The sequence below is a fragment of the Vicugna pacos genome, chromosome 11 (genome assembly GCF_048564905.1).
Source record: "Vicugna pacos chromosome 11, VicPac4, whole genome shotgun sequence".
NCBI classification, from domain to species: Eukaryota; Metazoa; Chordata; class Mammalia; order Artiodactyla; family Camelidae; genus Vicugna; species Vicugna pacos.
In genome coordinates, this window is record NC_132997.1 from 57,338,674 (window position 1) to 57,359,542 (window position 20,869).

General features: G+C 39.2%; 1 long non-coding RNA gene across 15 annotated transcripts in view; it reads left to right on the forward strand.

Annotated features, from left to right (window-relative positions):
- The window catches only part of LOC107034545 (uncharacterized), a 428,538-nt gene that overhangs the window by 128,787 nt on the left and 278,882 nt on the right, over nt 1-20,869 (forward strand). For all 15 annotated transcript variants that reach the window (XR_012077419.1, XR_012077421.1, XR_012077426.1 and 12 more), the window contains exon 4: nt 8,498-8,615. This is a non-coding gene — a long non-coding RNA (uncharacterized lncRNA). The remainder of the gene's footprint in view (nt 1-8,497; nt 8,616-20,869) is intronic.

Sequence of the window (20,869 nt, forward strand, 5' to 3'; positions counted from 1 at the left end):
TTTGCTATAACCTAGTCGTGGAAGATTTTCTGACATAACTGTGTAGTGATTTTTTTCCTTTTTACAGGAACACATAGGGTTAATAAGTTCTGACCATTAAACAACATTCACCAAATTCTGTGTACTGTTTTCCCAAAAGATAAATTATGCTGAAGGAGGAAAAATGTAATCCCTGCAGATTCTCTTGCCCAAAAACTTCTTGTCTAGAACAGACGCTTGCTTGTTATTTGATATTTCTATGGGAGAATTTGCAAACATTTTCTTCAGTGTCCTGCATGAGGTAAGAAAAGCTCAGAGTCTGCCCCAGGGGAGGTAATAAGTGAGTTAGAACACCTTCCCCAATGGAGGCAGTGGGCCAGTTACTCTCCTAGACCACAGGGAAGGCTGCAACCTCCTTATGTCTGCCTCTAAGAACTCAAGAGGCTTATCGGCTGAGGGGGGCTGGGACCACCCAACTGTGGAAAAATAGAACTTTCACTAGAGAGATGGAGCATATGGGAAATATCTGAATCATGGTTTGAGTGGAAATGCAGAGACAACCACATCCATTTGGACACGTGCCTCTTAGTGTCCTGAAACATCCATCTCATTGCAATGAAAAGCATACCAGGAATGGGAGGCAGCTCCCAATTTTGACTAAATTCTGAAATAGCATTAAATGATTTTATTTAATTTCCACTATGAGCCTAGCGATGTGGATATTATCATCATCCCCAATGTAAAAACAGGCAAACTGAGACTCTGCAAGATTGAGTATTTTGACTAAGGTTGCACAGCTTTAAGCGGCGAGATGGGGATTTGAATCCATATTTGTAGCCCAACTCCAGAGCCTTATAGGGTCTGGAGAAGAGCTGGCTCCAATACAGGGTGACATCCTCCTATTCTCCTCCCCCCTACCATTTAAAGTTTCATCTGAAAATGTCATGCAAGGTCACCTTTACCGCACAGAGGAGATGAAGAAACAAATAAATATGGGGGAGGAGGAAATGGAAAATAAAACTCCCACTGGGGTCTGGCTATTAATGTGTTTGCACTGTTCCTATACTTGAATAGATCTGGTTCTGAGTCTGCTACTGAAAAAGAACCAAAAATGACCTTGAATTGAAACTCCCGCATAGGAAGGTACCGTGATGATCTCAGAGAGACCACAGCACATCTCTGCAAAGGCTCTGAGCACCATCGTCATGGTTGCTTCCAGTTGGCTGCAGTGGGGGCTGGTTACGTGGTTTCAGTTCCGATGAACTACCTGACTGCCAACCCCAAGCCTGGGTTTTCTTGTCTATGGGATGGAGAGGATGGAAGGTGAGATGACCTTTCCAAGGGAGAGACTCTTCCATCAGTGACTTCTTAAGATGTGTTGCCTTTGTGGATGCAGAGCCCCAGTTAACACAGACATGGTCAGGGGAAAGGGGTTCTTCAGCAAATACCAATGTCAGCCAAGCCCTCCCCTCTTCCACCTCATCTCCTATTGTTCCCTCTCTTCTCTCTGCTTCAGCCACCTTCTGCTTTTCCTGGAACATGCCAGGCACACTCCTGCCTCAGAGCCATTGCATATGCTCTTTATTCTGCCTCCTAGCTGTCCTCCTATCTACCCTCATGGCTTGCTTCCTTTCCTCTCTCAGGCCTTTCCTCAAAGGTCCCCTTTTTGGCGAGACCTCTCCTAGTTAACACTTACAGCCACAACAGCATTCTAAACTCCACCTACCCCTCAGCACACACACATGCTCCCTCTCTCCTTCCCACTTTTTGATTGTCTCCTCTATCTGAAATTTAGCTCCACTAGGGCAAGGATTTATGTCTGCTTGATTCCTGTCTATATTCCAGCACCTAAGCTAGGGTGTAGCCAGTACTCAATAAAAATACATTGAAAGGCTTAGTGAGTGAATTAATGAATCCTGGCCCTGCCATTTAGTAACTAGGCAACCTTTAGCAAATTAGTTAATTCTTTTCTATACCTCATTTCTACTAGTGTAAAATTGGCATGATGATTCCCTACCCTCCTATTGTGAGTTTTAAACAAGGTTACAAAAGTATACTCCTAGCACAATACTTGCGTGTACTCAATGATTTACTTTGTGAGTTCAATGAAAGTGATACACATAATAGTAGTAAACATTTTTAGATTATTCATAGGAAATAATCTTCCAGGCACTGCCTTAAGTACTTTATGTACCTACTACATAGTAATACTACTATTATTAACATCCTAAGAAATAAAGAAACTGCAGGAATTACTTGCCCAAGGCCACATGACTAGAAAATCACTGAGTCTAGATTTGAACTCAGGCCCCATCTGTTTTCAAAGTCCATCACTTAACCCCTTCACCACACTGCTCCCCCCAGGCAAGAAGAGATAACTTATATAATACAAGTGTAGAAAAAAACATTCAAGTAGTGAAAACTTTACAAATAGTTTAATTTTTAAACTCGTAGAATGTCTTTGTAGATCAACATGATAATAATTCAACTTCTAAAATCAATTGGAATATATAGCTAGTGGCCAAATAGTATTCAATGAAATACTGTGGCCAGGAAATGCTACCATAGAGGAGATATTTGGAAACTGTGTTTTATTTAGACACAGTCTATATGAACTAATACATTTCCATTTTAAAATAGAGAGCAGTGTCATTTAGTTTCCAAAGATGAGTGGAAACAAAAACTAGGGCCATATAGACACACCCTAAGCTGAGCACCTGCTTTTGAGCCTGCCTCAAACATTGTTATCCTGTTTTTCTTGTGAATTGGCTTCAATGACTTGTGATTCCTGTGCATCTAGCATATCTCATAACCAGCAGTCATTCATAGTCTATTTTAATTTTGGTTGTTAATAAGCTTGGTTTCGCTCGTGAGAGAGAGCTCGGTGAGACCGTATCTTCTCTATTTGTGGTGCTGGTTCTACAAGTCACTGCATACCTAACAGGGAGGAATACACATACAAACTTTCCAAATCGTCTTTAAAGGTTTTCAGTTCCCTTTTTTCTTTTTTTGGTTTCTATTGCCTTCCCAGTAATGGCTAAGACATTGTCAGTTTGTGTTTCTTCTTGTGATTTCTCTAGAAGGTCTTGTGGCCCAGGCCTTCAGTTGGGACCCAGTATTAATTTCCTATTGACTTTAGCCTGGCTATTTTTCTTACAGGGAATAGAAAGCCATTTAAGCCAGCTCAAGACAAAGGGCTTTAGCATATTGTATTATGTTACATTATTTTTGAATGGTAAAGTAATGTTTGTGGAAATCCAAGAACAGAAGACATATTAATTCTTGGCTTCAAGGAGACCAGAGCTCAAAGGTTATTCTAGATTCAAGGAAGTTCCAAAGACTCCAGCAGCAGGAGTTCATGGATCTTTGATTTCTATGATTAAGCAACATGCTACACATCTACTTCTTCTGGTCCTAGTATTAACTGATGGCTACTTCTGCTTCAAGCTCAAGGCCTCAAGAGAGAGTCTGACTGATCCAGTTCAGGGCAGACTGTATCTCCCTGACCAGCCTGTGGATTGTGTACTGTTGATTCAGGTGTCTGGGCCACAACCAATCATTTATGCGCAGAGGAGGTGAGGCACTGAGCACTAAACATGGTTTCCTGGGCCTGTCCCTTTGGCAGGAAGTGTGGGCAGGGTGGATCCCCTTTAAAGAGGCTGTGGGTGGGTTGGCACAGTGCTGACCTTTCCAGAATACCATCTTGTAAGAGACTAAGGTGTTTCCCAAATCACACAATGGTACACCAAGGTAAGATGATATATTGACAAAGATAAAGGTGCAACTCAGAAAGATATCTACAAAGCACATACATGCATCTTTGCAAAGGCATGCTTAAAACATGAAACAAATTTCATTGTTTCTTTGTGATACGTTTTATCTAAAAATGTTTATTCTTTTGCCTGTTAAGTCAGCTTGTAAAGCCCTGTGGCTTTCTTAGTCAGGACCTCCAAGTTTTGGTGCGCAGATTACAGTCAGCACGATTCTACTTGATATCATTCACAGAGATTTCAATGTGATAACCAAACTGCAGCTGCATTCACCTAACTGCAGTGGCCCAGCTAGTTACTGAGGTTTTGTTGTGATTGTGTTGAGATGGTCAAACCCACTGATTGGGTAAGTATACACAAGTGACTAAGCATACACAATGCCAAGGGTCACAGCTTTAAATACAGGCAGAACCTGTTCGTGACTTCAGAGGTCCCTTGTGTCAAATATACGATGCCCATGGTGCCGGCAAGCTCTCCTCTGAGGACAGGCCCACAGACACCCAGGACCCTGAAGAATAAGGGACATACATTGGGAACATTTCGATCAGGATGATAATGTTAAGGAGCATGGGTCAAGATCCAGGTCTGGCTGCACTGCTGCAATGAGTAGGAGAGTTTTGGTGGTGGTGGTGGTGGGGACTGCTGATATAAGGGGATAAGGCATGACAAACTTGGCCTGCTAACAGTTCTGGAGGACACAACCCCCTTGACAAAGACCAAGTCCTTGTGCTTAAGGTAGTTCTCTTAAGATTATTTGAGTCACTACCCATGGCAGGCTTTGGTGGTGACCCCATCTGTATAAACTTTACTCTCTTTTCTTGAGTCTCCAGCAGAAACCCATCTTTCCTGATTCCAGATGTCCACAGCACGCTAGCTGTGCTTCTCTATGGCCTGCATCACTTTCTATCTGTGTTAACAATCTGTCTAATTTTTCCCACTCTCTGATGAAAATTTCTATTAAGACAAGATCAATGTCTGACTCCTGCCTGGTGTTCCTGCCATTTAATAAATATTTGTTGGATAAATGTGAGTAGGGACCTAAATTTTAGCCTTTTATTTACCGAATTGGCTGTGGCCATGTGGCTTCCTTCTTCTCTCTGCATAGTGGCCCAAAAGGGATAGTCTGAGATGAGATCATTGCTGATTGAAGCTAATTTTAGTGCCAAATTTATTTAAAATTTTCAAATGTAGGTACTGTGAAACATCCTCAGTATATCCTGTAATATATAGAAGGGTCTACAAGTACAGTAGATTACCAGCAGGAAGATGGAACGCCTAGTGGCAGATCAGGAAAACTCCTTGAGTATGGAGAAAGAGCTGGAGGAGCAGGAGGAGAGAAGGGTAATAGCTAACGTTTATTGATAGCCTACCGTGAGCCAGGCCCTGTTATAAGCATTTTATATACATTAATTCACTTAAAACTCACAGCAGCCATGTGAGGAAGCTGCCCTTATCCCATTTCACAGGTGAACCTGGTGCAAAACAGAGCAGGTTGCCCTATGGTCCATGCAGTCTGACTCACTGGATTCCAGGACCCCCTTCTTCTTTTTCCTTCCCATTATGTTCATACCTTATAAATTCAAAATATTATTGATACATGTTAAATATTGTTAAGTATTAGATATTCAAATACAGTTTAATTAAGAGTAGTATACTCACTCACTCATTTATTCACAAACTTTCATAAACCATTATTATGTGACACTTTTCCAGCAGTGAGTATATTTGCCCTCCCTGGAAGCCTTGAATGGTCAAAAATAAGGTGATGACCGTTCCTGATTTCATCCTTGGGGGCCCTGCTGACTTTCTTCTGCTCTCACTGAAGTCAGCCTGGGTCTTTGCTATTCTTCAAAACTGAATGTCAGTAAGATAGACAAACCTGTTTCTTGCTGATATTAATGCTTCTCAGACCATAAAGTTGGTGCAGTATTTTTCAAAACAAAACAGAACTTACTTTCACTGGTATGAGGATGGAGAAAGATGAAGTAGAGGTGGGAGTCAAACAGCCCTGTTCTATCACAGCTGTCTGTGCAGCTACTTCAACCACTGTATAGTCTTGGGAAGATCTGTTTTCCCAGTCACGCTGGATGAAGAAGTTCACTGCCTTGAATCTCCTATGACTTTCAAAGACACTACTCCAAAGCCTCCAGTGTGTTTGGATAAACAATTCCCACTTCCCGGAAGGGTCCCTTTATTCCCCATTTGTTTTTATTTTTGACATTTTGGGTTGGTGATAGAGAAAGGCTCCTGGCTAGAAGCTGGAGGCTGTGTCTAAGACAAGGAAGCTGTCAAATGGCAGAAAAGTTCAACTTGGTCCTACCAGACAAAAAAAAAAATTTCACCCCTCCAGGAACTTGTGTACACACTGCCTGAAGAAGAGCAGAGATTACATAACTCTTCAGATGTTGTACTTCGTCAAAATGAGAATTGTACTAGCAACCAGAATTCTGGTTTGGCAACACAAAGACTTTACTATAATGCAACACCATTCCTATATCCACATGCCTAGGACAGCCAGACGTATACTGGCATTCAGTAATTATTTGTGGAATGAATGAGTTAATAGAAAAAAATGTAGAAAGGTATCAATTGTAAATGTTGAAAGTAATTATCATCTCTTTAAATAGCTGAGAATTCTGGTTTTTCTATTGTAAATATGTGTTATTTTTATAATAATAGTTTTAAAATGTAACTTCAATTTTCCAGGAAATTACTGACTTTAAGCTGAAGTGAGGGCAAAGATAGGACTGGATTTTGTTGGTTTTATTATTGCCAAGCTCAGCTTTATGGTGAGTAGTATAGCTACAACCCTTGTGGGTAAATTCCTGGAAAACTGGTTCTTTCCAGAATATGGATCAAGTTAACACTTTCTAACCAATGCAGAAGTAACTACTTTGTTCTCTAAGCAAAGGGCTTAAAAAAATTACAGAATGTTAGAGGTTGTCTTGCCCCATGTTCTTAGTTTCCAGATGAAGAAACTGAGTCCAGAGCAGTGGTTGGTTAGCCTTGAGCAAGCTAATGATGAAAGTGGTGTCAGGACTCAGCATTTCTAACTGGAAGCACATTTCCTTATTTCACTCTGTCAGTTAGAAATCCAGCAAAAATTTAGTGGCTTACTTAACTGGGTAATTGAGGAAATTTTAATAAAGGATTATTTAAAAAGTGGAGGCAGAGTTAAGATGACCAGCAAAGGAAGCGAAGCACTCCAGGTATGCCAAATGGAGAGCTATTCCACCCCTAGGCTAGGGTAGAAGCAGTTACAGAACCAAGGGACACTAGCGGTAAAGAGAAGGCGTCTCACATGCACTGGGGTATTTGGTAGAGGAACAGCCCATCTGTAGGGAGCCAATAGCCCAATTTTATTCTTTTCCCAACTAGAAACCAAAAGTCAAGAGAGCTTGTTGATTCAGTTCAAAGAGGTCAGCATCCCAGGGCATAGAGCAGTGAGGAAGGGTAGAGGGTGGTTTTGGAGGGACCTGTGGAAAATATCCATCACATTTGCCCTCTTGAAGATAAACCCGGTCTTTTCTTTGCTCTCACTTCAGCCTCAAATCATTAATAACCTGGACAACTGAGGTTACATTTTTAAAACTATTATTATACAAATATGTATTTATAATAGAAAAATCAGAACAATGCAGCTATTTAAAGAGATTATAATTACTTTTCACTTTCATTGTTGATACTTCTCTAGACTTTTAAAATCCATCCATACATCCATTCATTCATTCATTTATTCATGCCACAAGTATTTATTGAATGTCAATGTGTGCCACCCTACTGTAGACATGTGTATGTTGGAATAAACAAAATAGACAAAAATTCCTTCCCTCAAGGAGCTAACATTCTAGTGGAGAAGAGTCACAATAAATATGATAACCAAAATGATAGTATGTGAGGTAATGATTAAAGGGCAAGAAGAAAAACTAAAGCAAGAGGAAGAAACAAAAGTGATATAGGGAAAGTATTGTAATTTTAAATAAGGTGGCCAGGAATCATTGTGTGTGTGTGTGTGTGTGTTTGTGTGTGAGAGAGAGAGAGAGAGCGAGCGAGAGAGTGAGCACGCGCAAGCGAGCAATGACTGCCTGTTTGTAGGGCTTTTCCTCCGGCTAACTGCTGAGTGTTCAGATAATGGGGAGTGTAGGTGGTGTGACTTACGCCCTCCCTCGCAGTTTCAAAATGTCTCTCTTTAGGTTTTGTAAAGGGCAAAACTTTCTCCACTCCTCATATTAACCATTAAAAAACTGCTGTGGGGAATCCTCAGTGCAAGTTTATTAGCCAAGTTCTTGGTGTCTGACCCTGTCTAGTTCGGTGACTTGGGGGAAGTCATTTAACCTCTCTGAGCCTCAGGTTCCTTATGTGCGAAAATGAGGGTTTTGGTGACTGAGAAGGAGATGAGAAGGAATAAGATTAGATCTGAGAGAGTCCTAATGCCCAGCACACAGTTGATAGTCAGTAGATGGTGTCTTCTTTCCTTCTCTGGACAGAGCTGCAGAAAAGGCATGTTCTGGTAAAACCGTAGACAGGATCCACAGCACTGAGGAAGTCTGCCAGTCTATTAATAACAGAAGCTGGTATTAATTGACCGCCTATGTACCAGGTGGGACTTTTACATGTGTATCTCACTTGTAAACCCTTGCAATTTAAGATGAGGCAACGAGGCACAGACCCCCTTGCACAGCTGATGGGTCACAGAGGCAAGGCTTGACTCCAAGTCTGGCTGATGTTAATCTGTGCCCTCTCTACAGGTGCTGTGCTCTTCCTCTCCCCTGCCCCTGTGAGGAAGAGACAAGGCTGGATTGAGCCAGAGTGTAGGGAAGGATCTTCTCATAATTTGGCAGCCCATGAAGATCTCTAGACTACCAGGTAAGGACTATTTATCACCCCGGAAAAGCTTCTTTACTAAATCCCATAAATGCAGTGATTCTAAAAGTGGGAACTGTGCTGATTGCCTGTGAATCGCCTAGGTAGTTTAAAAAAACAAAAACAAATGTCAGGACTTTGTCCCTTGAAATTCTAGCTAAGAAGGCCCGAGGTAAGGCTTTTGGTTGTCTGTGTTTTTCAGCATAGTCCCAGGTGTTTCTGATGTGCTGCTAGATTTGGACAACATCTCCCTGGGGCCCAAACTAATAATGCACCTTGAGAATCTTCTGTTGCCTTTGCCTGGTTGCCAGCAGGATCATGAATTATAACTCTTCCTGATGGTAGTAAGCATGCTGGATAATCTAATCCAGGCTTCAGCTGAACTTCTGATCAAAGTTTTGGGGGACAGGAAAGGACTTGTTGCCTTGAAGCATTAAGAGGAGAGACTCCTTCCTGGTCAGTCGCAATGGTCAGTGATCTTTGGCCATTGAAATAACAGTCCATCAGCTGTACTACCCTCCAGGCCACAGCTTCTTCAAGGACATTATGAGAGACCTTGTCAAATGCTTTGCAGAAATCAGTATACATGTCTGTGCTACCCCTTTCAATTCAGGCTCTAAAAGCTCCAACAAAAACAAAGTGCAGTTGGTTGGCACAGCTCTTTATCAGCGACCCCACACCAGCTGCCAGTGTCAGCAACTTCTTTTCCAAGGGCTCAGAAGTCGTTTTTTTTTTGGTTTTTTTTTTTTGAGAAACAAAAAACCTACTGTCTTCTTGGTAGGTTTCTACAAATATGAACTGGAAAATGGCGCTCACATCAATTGTAAAAATCAATTTCGACCTCAGATGGTATCACTTAGGTCTTGATGCTGCATTTCTCTCAAGAACAAGGGCTCAGATTATCGGCATATCTAGGGACTTTGGAGAGAAGTGCTGGAATGAACTCTAACCCGGTAATCTTAAAGTTGTACATTTGCCGCCTTTCTTTGATGATCAAGAGAGAGAAAGCTACAAAGTCATTAAATGTAGACCATTTAGTTAGTCTACACTGACAACCTCAGACCCACACTCATCCTATCATTTTCTTGATGGCAGCAAGTGGATCCGACCTCTCTCCTCCTCCATCACAGCAAACATGGAGTCAGAATTCCTTATTGGGAGGGAGGATTTTTTAATAATCGGTTTGTGTTTTTTATTTTATTTTGTTTTTTAGAAGAGTTGATCTTTTCTTACTTTTGGGTCTAGTGTGGCTGCAATTCCCTATGAATCTTTAAATGTTCCAGTCAGTACTTTGAAAGTGTATTTTATTATCTTAAGGATGTGGCTTAATCAACACTGTCTTATCTATCTGATCTCTATGTTACCTTTCATCTTGGTGGTTATGTTTCTAGACTCTGAGTGAAATCTGTCCTTTGGTTTATTTATCCTAAAATGTTCTATTTGAATGAGACCCTATAAACATATTCAAAAATTACAGTATTAATACCACCTTGAAGAAATATTCTTTACTTTAGTAGCAGATTCACTATGTGATACTTTAAGTAATGAACATAGCCAAGAAAATATATGTAACTCAGTGCTCTCATTTTTATAATTGTTCATATCATATATGCCAGTCTAAACATGTAAAGGTAGCCTCATCATTATCCAATTAGTTACTTTTCTGTCTCATGAATTAGCAAACCTGTGTATCTTTGATCTTATAATAATAATTTTGACTTTTTCTGAGCTTTATGTTTTAATCTTTGAAGAACATGTGAAAATGATGAAGTATAAGATGAAAGTCACCATCTGTTGAGTGCATTTACATCAGGCACTGTATTCTAAATGCCATACATGCGTTATTAAAACTACATATTAAATTATGACATTAAGATATAATTATTATTTTCTCTGACCATTTTGCTTTTCTTCCTCAAATATCATCCCAAAATTATAACTCAGAGAAAACCAGTTTTTTTCCTCCTTTGGAAAAGAAGTCTAGTATATTAATAAAATACATCCTCATTATGTTTCTGTCATCCTAAGATAACTTGAGCTAGGACTGCATGAATTAGTCTTTTATGTTAAGATTGGAAACTTTTAGTAAGGAGTGATATTAGATTTTTAAAAAAAATTTTTTTATTGAAGTACAGTCAGTTATAATGTGTCAATTTCTGGTGTACAGCACAATGTCCCAGTCATGCAGATACATAATATATTGGTTTTCATATTCTTTTTCATTAAAGGTTATTTTTTTTACATTTTTTATTGATTCATAATCATTTTACAGTGTTGTGTCAAATTCCAGTGTTCAGCACAATTTTTCAGTCATTCATGGACATATACACACTCATTGTCACATTTTTTTCTCTGTGATTTATCATAACATTTTGTGTATATTTCCCTGTGCTATACAGTGTAATCTTGTTTATCTATTCTACAATTTTGAAATCCCAGTCTATCCCTTCCCACCCTCTACCCCCCCCCGTAACCACAAGTCTGTATTCTCTGTCCATGAGTCTATTTCTGTCCTGTATTTATGCTTTGTTTTTGTTTGTTTGTTTGTTTTTGTTTTTTAGATTCCACATATGAGTGATCTCATATGGTATTTTTCTTTCTCTTTCTGGCTTACTTCACTTAGAATGACATTCTCTAGGAGCATCCATGTTGCTGCAAATGGCGTTATGTTGTCAGTTTTTATGGCTGAGTAGTATTCCATTGTATAAATATACCACTTCTTCTTTATCCAGTCACCTGTTGATGGACATTTAGGCTGTTTCCATGTTTTGGCTATTGTAAATAGTGCTGCTATGAACATTGGGGTGCAGGTGTCATCCTGAAGTAGATTTCCTTCTGGATACAAGCCCAGGAGTGGGATTCCTGGGTCATATGGTAAGTCTATTCCTAGTCTTTTGAGGAATCTGCGCACTGTTTTCCATAGTGGCTGCACCAAACTGCATTCCCACCAGCAGTGTAGGAGGGTTCCCCTTTCTCCACAGCCTCTCCAGCATTTGTCATTTTTGGATTTTTGAATGACGGCCATTCTGACTGGTGTGAGGTGATACCTCATTGTAGTTTTGATTTGCATTTCTCTGATAATTAGTGATATTGAACATTTTTTCATGTGCTTTTTGATCATTTGTATGTCTTCCTTGGATCATTAAAGGTTATTACAAGATATTGAATATAGTTTCCTGTGCTATGGAGAAAAAACTTGGTTTTTTTTTTAAATCTATTTTTATACATAGTGGCTGAAATTTGTAAATCTCAAACTCTCAAATTTATCCCTTCTCAACCTCTTTCCCCAGTAACCATAAGATTGTTTACTATGTCTGCGAGTCTGTTTCTGTTTTGTAGATGAGTTCATAATGTCCTTTTTTTTCTTTTCTTTTAGATCCCACATATGAGTAATATCATATATTTTTCTTTCTCTTTCTTGCTTACTTCACTTAGAATGACAATATCTGGGTCCATTCATGTTGCTGCAAATGGCATTAATTTATTCTTTTTTATGGCTGAGTACTATTCCATTATATAATTATACCACAACTTCTTTATCCAGTAATCTGTTGATGGACATTTAGGTTGCTTCCATGTCTTGGCTATTGTATATAGTGCTGCTATGAACATTGAAGTACATGTATCTTCTCAAATTAGAGTTCCCTCTAGATATATACCCAGAAGTGGGATTGCTGGCTTATATGGTAAGTCTATTTTTAGTTTTTTGAGGAATCTCCATACTGTTTTACATAATGACTGCACCAAACTACATTCCCACCAACAGTGTAGAAGGGTTCCATTTTCTCCGCACCCTCTCCAGCATTTATCGTTCGTGGACTGTTTGAATGATGGCCATTCTGACTGGTGTGAGGTGATACCTCATTGTAGTTTTTATTTGCATTTCTCTGATAATTAGTGATATTGAGCATTTTTTCATGTGCCTATTGGCCATTTGAATGTCTTCATTAGAGAATTGCTTGTTTAGGTCATCTACCCATTTTTGGACTGGGTTGTTTGTTTTTTACTTATTAAGTTGTATGAGCTATTTATATATTCTGGAATTTATGCCTTTGTCAGTTGCACTATTTGCAAATTTTTCTCCCATTCTGTAGGCTATTGTTTTCTTTTTCTTAGGTTTCCTGTGCTCTGCAAAAGCTTGTAAGTTTAATTAGGTCCTGTTTGTTTATTTTTGCTCTTATTTCTATTGCCTGGGTAGAACATAGCTAAGGAGAACATAGCTAAGATTTATGTCAGAGAATGTTTTACCTATGTTTTCTTCTAGGAGATTTATCCTGTCTCATCTTATATTTAAGTCTTTAAGTCATTTTGACTTTATTTTTGTGTATGGCGTGAGGGAGTGTTCTAACTTCACTGACTTACATGCTGCTATCCAGTTTTCCCAACACCACTTGCTAAAGAGACTATCTTTTCTACATTGTATATTCTTGCCTCTTTTGTCAAAGATTAATTGACTGTAGTCTGTGGGTTTATTTCTGGACTCTCTATTCTGTTCCATTGATCCATATGTCTGTTTTTTTTTTTACATTTTTATTGATTCATAATCATTTTACAGTGTTGTGTCAAATTCCAGTGTTCACAATTTTTCAGTCATACATGGACATATACACACTCATTGTCACATTTTTTTCTCTGTGATTTATCATAACATTTTGTGTATATTTCCCTGTACTATACAGTGTAATCTTGTTTATCTGTTCTACAATTTTGAAATCCCAGTCTATCCCTTCCCACCCTCTACCCCGCCCCCCCTCCGGTAACCACAAGTCTGTATTCTCTGTCCATGAGTCTATTTCTGTCCTGTATTTATGCTTTGTTTTTGTTTGTTTGTTTTTGTTTTTTAGATTCCACATATGAGTGATCTCATATGATATTTTTCTTTCTCTTTCTGGCTTACTTCACTTAGAATGACATTCTCTAGGAGCATCCATGTTGCTGCAAATGGCGTTATGTTGATCATGTGATTTTTGTCCTTTCTTTTGTTGATTTGGTGTATCACATTGATTGATTTGCATATGTTGAACCATCCTTGTGACACTGAGATGAATCCAACTTGATCATGGCATATGATCTTTTTTATGTGCTGTTGGATTCTGTTGGCTAATATTTTGTTGAGGATTTTTGCATCTATGTTCATCAATGATATTGGCCTGTAATTTTCTTTTTTCTCTTTGTCTGGTTTTGCTATCAGGGTGATGGTGGCTTTATAGAGTGAGTTTGGGAGTACTCCCTTCTTTTCAGTCTTTTGGAAAAGTTTGAGAAGGACCAGTGTGAGTTCTTCTTTGTATGTTTGGTAGAATTCCCCAGTGAAGCAATCTGATCCTGAACTTTTGTTTGTAGGGAGGTTTTTTATTGCTATTCTATTTCATTTGTAGTAATTGGTCTGTTCAAGTGGTCTATTTCTTCTTGATTCAATCTTGGTGGACTGTATATTTCCAGAAACTTGTCCATTTCTTGTAGGTTTTCCAGTTTGTTTCCATACAGTTGTTAGATCTTTGTTACTAGTCCCAGAGAGGGGTTAAAGATAGCAGAGTGTTACTAAGTTCATTAATTTGTTCATTCTCATAACAAGAGTCTATTGAGCACTTACCACATACAGGACACTGTGGTAGACATTAGGAATGCAGTGATAAATAACACACACTCTTCAGATTTTTATTCACTGTCCATCACAACAATTTATGTAAGTGTAAATTCCACTTAGGCCACTGGGCAAGCATCCTGATGCATTTTTGAGTCAAGTTCCCTCAGCCTAATGCTGGCACCTTCTTTCCTGATCCTCCTTTATTCTTGTTTGCATACTATTCTTGAGAAGCACCCGAATTTTTATTGACTTAGTTCATGCTCTATAATTCAGTCTGGATCCAAGGCTCCTGGTGTCACAAAATCTATTTAACCTCCCAGAAGACTCTGCTAAGTGGATTCTTTGTATTTCATGCTTACAAACTACCCAGCATTTTAGAGACAGAGGGGATTTTACCTAAAGACAGTGACTGTTATCTGACCCAGTGCAGATGTTAATTAAACAGTGATGCTCTCACCCAGTCCAGGAGACATGACCCTCTGTTCTTCCAAAATGAGCAGAAACTCCAGCCTTGTGATTTCTCTGAAATGCTTTGTCTCTGCAGCTTCCTTCTACTTCACCCTATGACCCATTGTTTGTGACTTCATTGGTAGGAGCCAATTCTTGTAAAATAATAATGCCTTACTTAAGCCCTGATCTAGATGCAGATTGGACTTCCAGCAACCATGGAAATAATTAGGAGGGAGAGTGGGGAAAATAAAACCTCAGAGCAGCCAAAATAGCAGACATCAAGGTCATGTGCTAAAGCCCATGCAGTTTTCTGTTTGACAGACTTATAGGCCTCATGTGTTAGTTTCTTATTGCTGTTGTAACAGATTGCCCCAAAACAACACAAATTTATTGTCTTATAATTTTGGAGGTCAGAAGTTTGAAATGAGTCTCACTAGGCTAGAATCAAGCTGTCAGGAGGGCTGCATTCCTTTCTGAAAACTCTCACGGGGAAGCCATTTGCTTGCCTTTTCCAGCTTCTAGCTTCCAGCTGCCTGAATTCCTTGGTTTGTGGCCCCTTTCCATCATCAAAGCCAGCAATGGCTAGTCAAGTCTTTATCATTCCAAATCATTCTGAAACTGAGTCTCCTGCCTCCTTTTACTTCTGAGTACCCCTGTGATTACAGTGGGCCCACTCAATAATCCAGAATAATCTCCACACTTCAAGGTCAGCTGATCAACCTTAATTTTTTCTTGCCATATAGCACACTACACTCAGAGATTCTAGGAATTAGGACACAAACGTCTTTGGGAGGCCATTATTCTGCCTTCCACACCCAGGCTCAACTATCTGTATCCTTAGTTCATGGTAATACAAGTATGGTTATATGATGTATGAGCTGTTCAGAGTAAGGAACACTGTGAGTGGCAAACAATAGACACAATAGTGTTTATAATACAAAATGAGAGTGGAAAGCCTAATTCAAAAGAAGAGATGAAAACTGAAAATCAGCCACAGAACTAGCAAATCACAGAAGTCTGAGGTCACAGAGAGTGGGGAAAATTCTCTATCCATTTCGGTGGTGTTTAAGGGTGTTCTGTTTTATGGCTCAAAACTTTAAATACTGTTCAAAATTGTGACACTGCCTGAGTCATTAAGAAAATGTTTTATTCAGTTTTAAAAGCAAGCAGCACACCATACTTTTAAAAAGGGGTTTAAAAAATGAAGCTATAAAGCATCCAGAGGAAATCTAGTGAGTATTCATCTGATTTCTGAATGAGAAAAGGATTTTCTAAGCATGAAAACAAAGGAAGAAATGAAAACAAGGAGGGAGCCATATTTTAATATAAACAGATATTTAGGTGTTAAAAAATCATAAGCCAAGTTAAAAGGTAACAGCAAGTTGTGAAAATTATTTGTCAAAAATATGACCATTGATAAGCTTAACAGAGTTCACACAAATCAAGAAGAAAAATGGACATATTAAATGTAGACAGCTCATAGGAGGACAAAATATCAGAGGTAAATTAGTATATGTATAAATGTTTAAACTCACTGGTAATGAAAAGTGAGAACAGTTATGGCAGTTTTAACTTACCAAATTAACACGGGTTTTTAAAAAAATGATAGTATTTAATGTAGGTGAGGGTATGGTAAAATATCAAAATATCACTCTCATAAGTTGCTGGGTATATATAAATAATACAAATCCTCTGTGAAGGCAATTTTACAGTGTGTATAAAGAGCCTATAGATATTTATATATTTTGACATATTAATTCTATCTTTAGGTATTTATTCAAAAGAAGTAGAAATAGAGACAAAGATTTCTTTAAAAAAAGATGTTCATTCTTATTTATAATAAAAACAACTGATTTATCCCATGGAGATAATGGTTAAATGAAGTATGATACATTTATATTGCAGACTATGTAATAGAGCCATTAAAATGTATCTCAAAGAAAGTTTAATGACATAGAAAATATTAAGTGAGTTGTGTTATTTATTTTATATTTAAGCAGAAATTTAATGCAGAATAGGATGAGAGAAATTACATCAAATACTAACAGAGTTACAGGCTTGTGAGTAACTTTTGCCTTATTTTTCTTTTTCCAAATTTTCAAGCTTTTAAAAATAAGCATATGTATAGTTTTATACTCAGAATTGTATTGTTTTGTTTTTCATAATCAGAAGTAGAGATGTGTGTAGTATACTTTAGAAAGATTTTCAGATAAAATGGCTTAATTGTTTTGGTGTTTGAGGCTTTAGTTATATAGACAATTCATCTACATGAAATCTTTTCTCCCAAAATAGTGCATAAGACATTGGTATACTTTGGAAATATTGGCTTACATGAGTAAAAGATAAAACTCTAAATTCATATAATTTGGTTAAGTGTTTGGCTTATGACATCATTCCCCTAAGTGTGTTTCAGGAAAATGGACTGTTTTAAGTTGGCTTGTGACAAAAAGTATTTGGAGTTCAAATACAATTAGAAAATACTGTGTACTGTATTTCCTCAGAGAGTCACAATTCATACCAGCATTTTCAAGGCTCTGAAAAATCCTGCAGTGATGAAACCTGCTTGGTTTTGTTTAAAGCAGAGTGTCCCGAAGTAGTACTCTTCAAAATTCTATTAACACCTATTAACATCTCACAACAAATCATGTTTCATACATGTTACACACTTTGGAAAATCGTGGGTTTACACAAAAGCTCAACTGACTCACTTATTTTTTCCTCACAACTTTGTAGACTGTGAGACTTGATGAGGTGAGTCCAGTTGGAATGAACTTTTTGGAGCTGTCAGGAAAATTCTTAAGAGGATGATAAGGTTATGATTGGGCAAACCTGAGACTGTGTGGTAGCTGTATGGTTAGGAAGATTTCAAATTCTGTTTCTAATTGCCAGATTCCCCTCTCCCACATCCCATCACCAGCCTCAAACCAGTGAATAGCTGCTAGCCCAGAGTCCTCCGAACTGCCGAAGGCTTTTCTTTCCAAGCACACTGTGCCCAGTGGGGATGGGACTTTCCAGGCACCCAATCTGAAGGGAGATTGCTTCTCTAACTTTCTGCTCCAGATTGCAGAATAATGTGCAATCCCTTAGTCACACCTGTTACATCTGAGAGGGTATGATGAGATAGTCCATTGCTAGAAAGTAAACCTTGTGCTAAAAGGTAAAGAATACATGTGGGGTCACCAGCAAATGGTGCAAATGAGTTCTTGCATGTTTTAATGAGTGGCCTGTGAGTGCCTTCTCTCTCGCTCTCTGGTTTTTGGTCCTCTTCCCCCAAGGTCCTTTTTGTCTTTTGGAGCCTGTTGGCCTTCCCTCAAGGATCAGGATCCTAGGCAGTGGACTCTTTTTGGAGCCGGAGGGACTGTGCTGTGATCTCTAGGTCCACTCGAGCAAAACAACATCTTTGGCTCATATTGACTTTCTTAGATAGCATTCATTGTGTCCTGTTATATTCGTGGAGCCTCTGCCTCTTTTCTCTGACTTCACCAGACTCTATCCTGGGAAGAGATGGAAATGGGGAAGAGGAAGATGAAGAGGAAGACTCTGTGAGAAACATGCCATCATGCTTAGATTCACAGACCCCCATGATTCTAGGGTAGGCAGGGAGCTTCATGATCATCTCATCCAGTGGCTTGTGGATATCTAGGGTTAAGCGGACAGAGTGACATTTAGGGGGGCCTCTAGATCCATATTTGCCACTTCAACCACAGCAACTCTGCTTTTTAATATATTGGAGCTGCAGGTAAAATTTTGTTTGAGAAAAGATACCTGCTGCCAAAAGAAATAGTTGAAGACAATGCATGTGTGAATCTCTGCAACAAGCAGTCATGCATCTTCTTCTCGAACCCCTCCAGTGATGGGGAGCTCATTACTATTCCATATTTGGTCATATGTTTTGTGAAACAGAGATCTGTTTCCCTGAGACTCCTACCCATTTGTCCCAGTTCTGCTTTCTGGAGACGGATAGAAGTAGTTTAAACCAATTTCCAGCTTTAAGCCCTTCCAGGACAGGACTTCATCAGTTTCATTCTTTGGTGCATCTCTGGAACAATTCCTGGCATGCAGTGGGAGCTTAATAAGTGATTATTGAATAAATGAATGAAAGAGTACCTTCATGTATCTAAGATTACCAGACGGCTTCAGTTTTAGAAATTGTCACATCTAAGGGCTCATGTGATGATAACCTCCCTCTCCCTCCTCAGCCTGTATCTCCTCTGTCAAAGAAGTTTAGGATGGAGTGCCAATATACTAAGGATCATTGTGCATGAGACAAGGACCCTTCGGATTTAACTTATTCTGCCTAGTGTTTTTGAAAAAAGCTAAAACAGGCACTGCATAAAAGCAACTTAATAACCATGAAAAAAGCTAGCAGCCTTTTGTCAGGACATGAAGTATGACCCAGGCATGAGGATCATGCTGATATGCCCTCATCATCAGTAGTTACCAATATGGTAGAACTTGAAAGGCACTGAAAAGTCCCACCAACTCCCAGGATTGGACCAGACTTTACTATTAGAGAGTCATTCCTTTGGGTAAAGTACTCATGTCTCTACTAAATGTAAACACTGGTCATATTGAGTTAATATCTTGGAGTGAATTAGCTGATAGGGTGTTTTCCTTAAGGATAAGAGGCCCTAAAAATGCTGGATCCTAGGGGAAGAACTGGGCACCAGAGAAAGAAGGAGCAAAGGCAAGTGATCTAGAAGGTGAAAAGAAAATGCAATTTTGTTTAACTTGATATGTGTGCAGTACTCCTGCAAATTGCTTTAGTTTAGAAAAGGCTGCTTGAGGCAGAGCATTGATCTGGCTCCAAATATACCCTAGGACACTGCAGAAGAACCTCTGTCCCACCTCACCCCACCCCATTGTGAGTCTTCCATGTGAATTAAAGTAATAGGACCAGTGCACTCAGACATGTTGGAAGTTGGGTGCTGGATGCATTCAGATGACTATCAGGCTGTTGAGGAAGGTGTCCAAGCTTCCCTGAGGCCATCCTCTCACCACAGAAGGGAAAAACCAATCCCTGACAAGCACATGGGTGATTATTAAGCCGTGTGATGAAGTGTAACTTCCTGAATAGGACATTCACAATTCTTAAGAAACTCTTTCTCAATCAGGGTGAGTGACAATTTTAGAAAATGAAGGCCTTTGTTTTCTTCCTCTATATGTGTGCTCCCCCATTCCCTGCACTTCCCCCAAGTCTCACACCCCACCTCAGAGGAAAGATTTGATTTGGGAATGTGTGTGCCCACATTGGAGGGAGGCAGTTAGAAAAACACAATTTACCTGCCCTAAGAGAACTTGAATTACTTGTACAGACATCTCTTCCACGGTCCTTGCAGCCAAATGCTACTTTTCTTTCTTCCTTTCCAGATAATGCAGCTAATATCATTATCCATGTGGGGGTGTGTTTACTATTCTGAGATCACACTAACATTACTCATTTAACAATCTGCAATGTTTTGAAACCAACATGTCTCACCATATCCTAGATTGGGATTTTTTTTTTCTCTATTGATGCTTTGATTGATAAGGACTGTCTATGATCATGACCTTTAAGATGCACAATTTGTAGGGTGTGGGATTGGGGCAAAAGGAGGCAAAGGCCACCCTATCAGCTGGATCAGTGTTGACTTCTGCTCAGCAAAAGTAGTGCACACTTCATGGCAGGTTAGATGCTTTCTGAACTGGTAGAGGCTCAGGAAGCTGCTCTGAGATGCTCAGCCGGAGCTAAGACTGAAACTAAAGCAATCAAAGGTGCCTTTTTTTGATTTTCAATTCCAGTTGATTTGAAGGATAACAAGGCTCTGTCTTCTCTTATTGATCACACATGGAATCAACACCTGTTTTATGGCAGTCCCTGTGCACAGAATTGAGAGTAAAGACTCATAAGACGTCATCCCCACCCTTAAGTTTTTCAGCCTAGCAGAGAGGCAGACATGTAAATAAGTGTCATAGATACCTGACAGATATACTGGGGCAGATCAGAGAAAGTAGTCATCTCTCTAAGGTTGGGGAGAGGGAAAGTCAGAGAAGACGAAAGAGATAATACGTAGACTGGGCCTTTGTGAGCAAATAGACACTTGTCTAGGTGGGAATGAAATGCAAAGGCAAATAAAGAATTTTTTTTTTGCATTTGCAAATGTATGGAACAGCATGGAAAAGCATGGAACAGCATGATGCTATGGGGGGATTTTCTAGAAGTTTGATGGCCAACATAACAGTT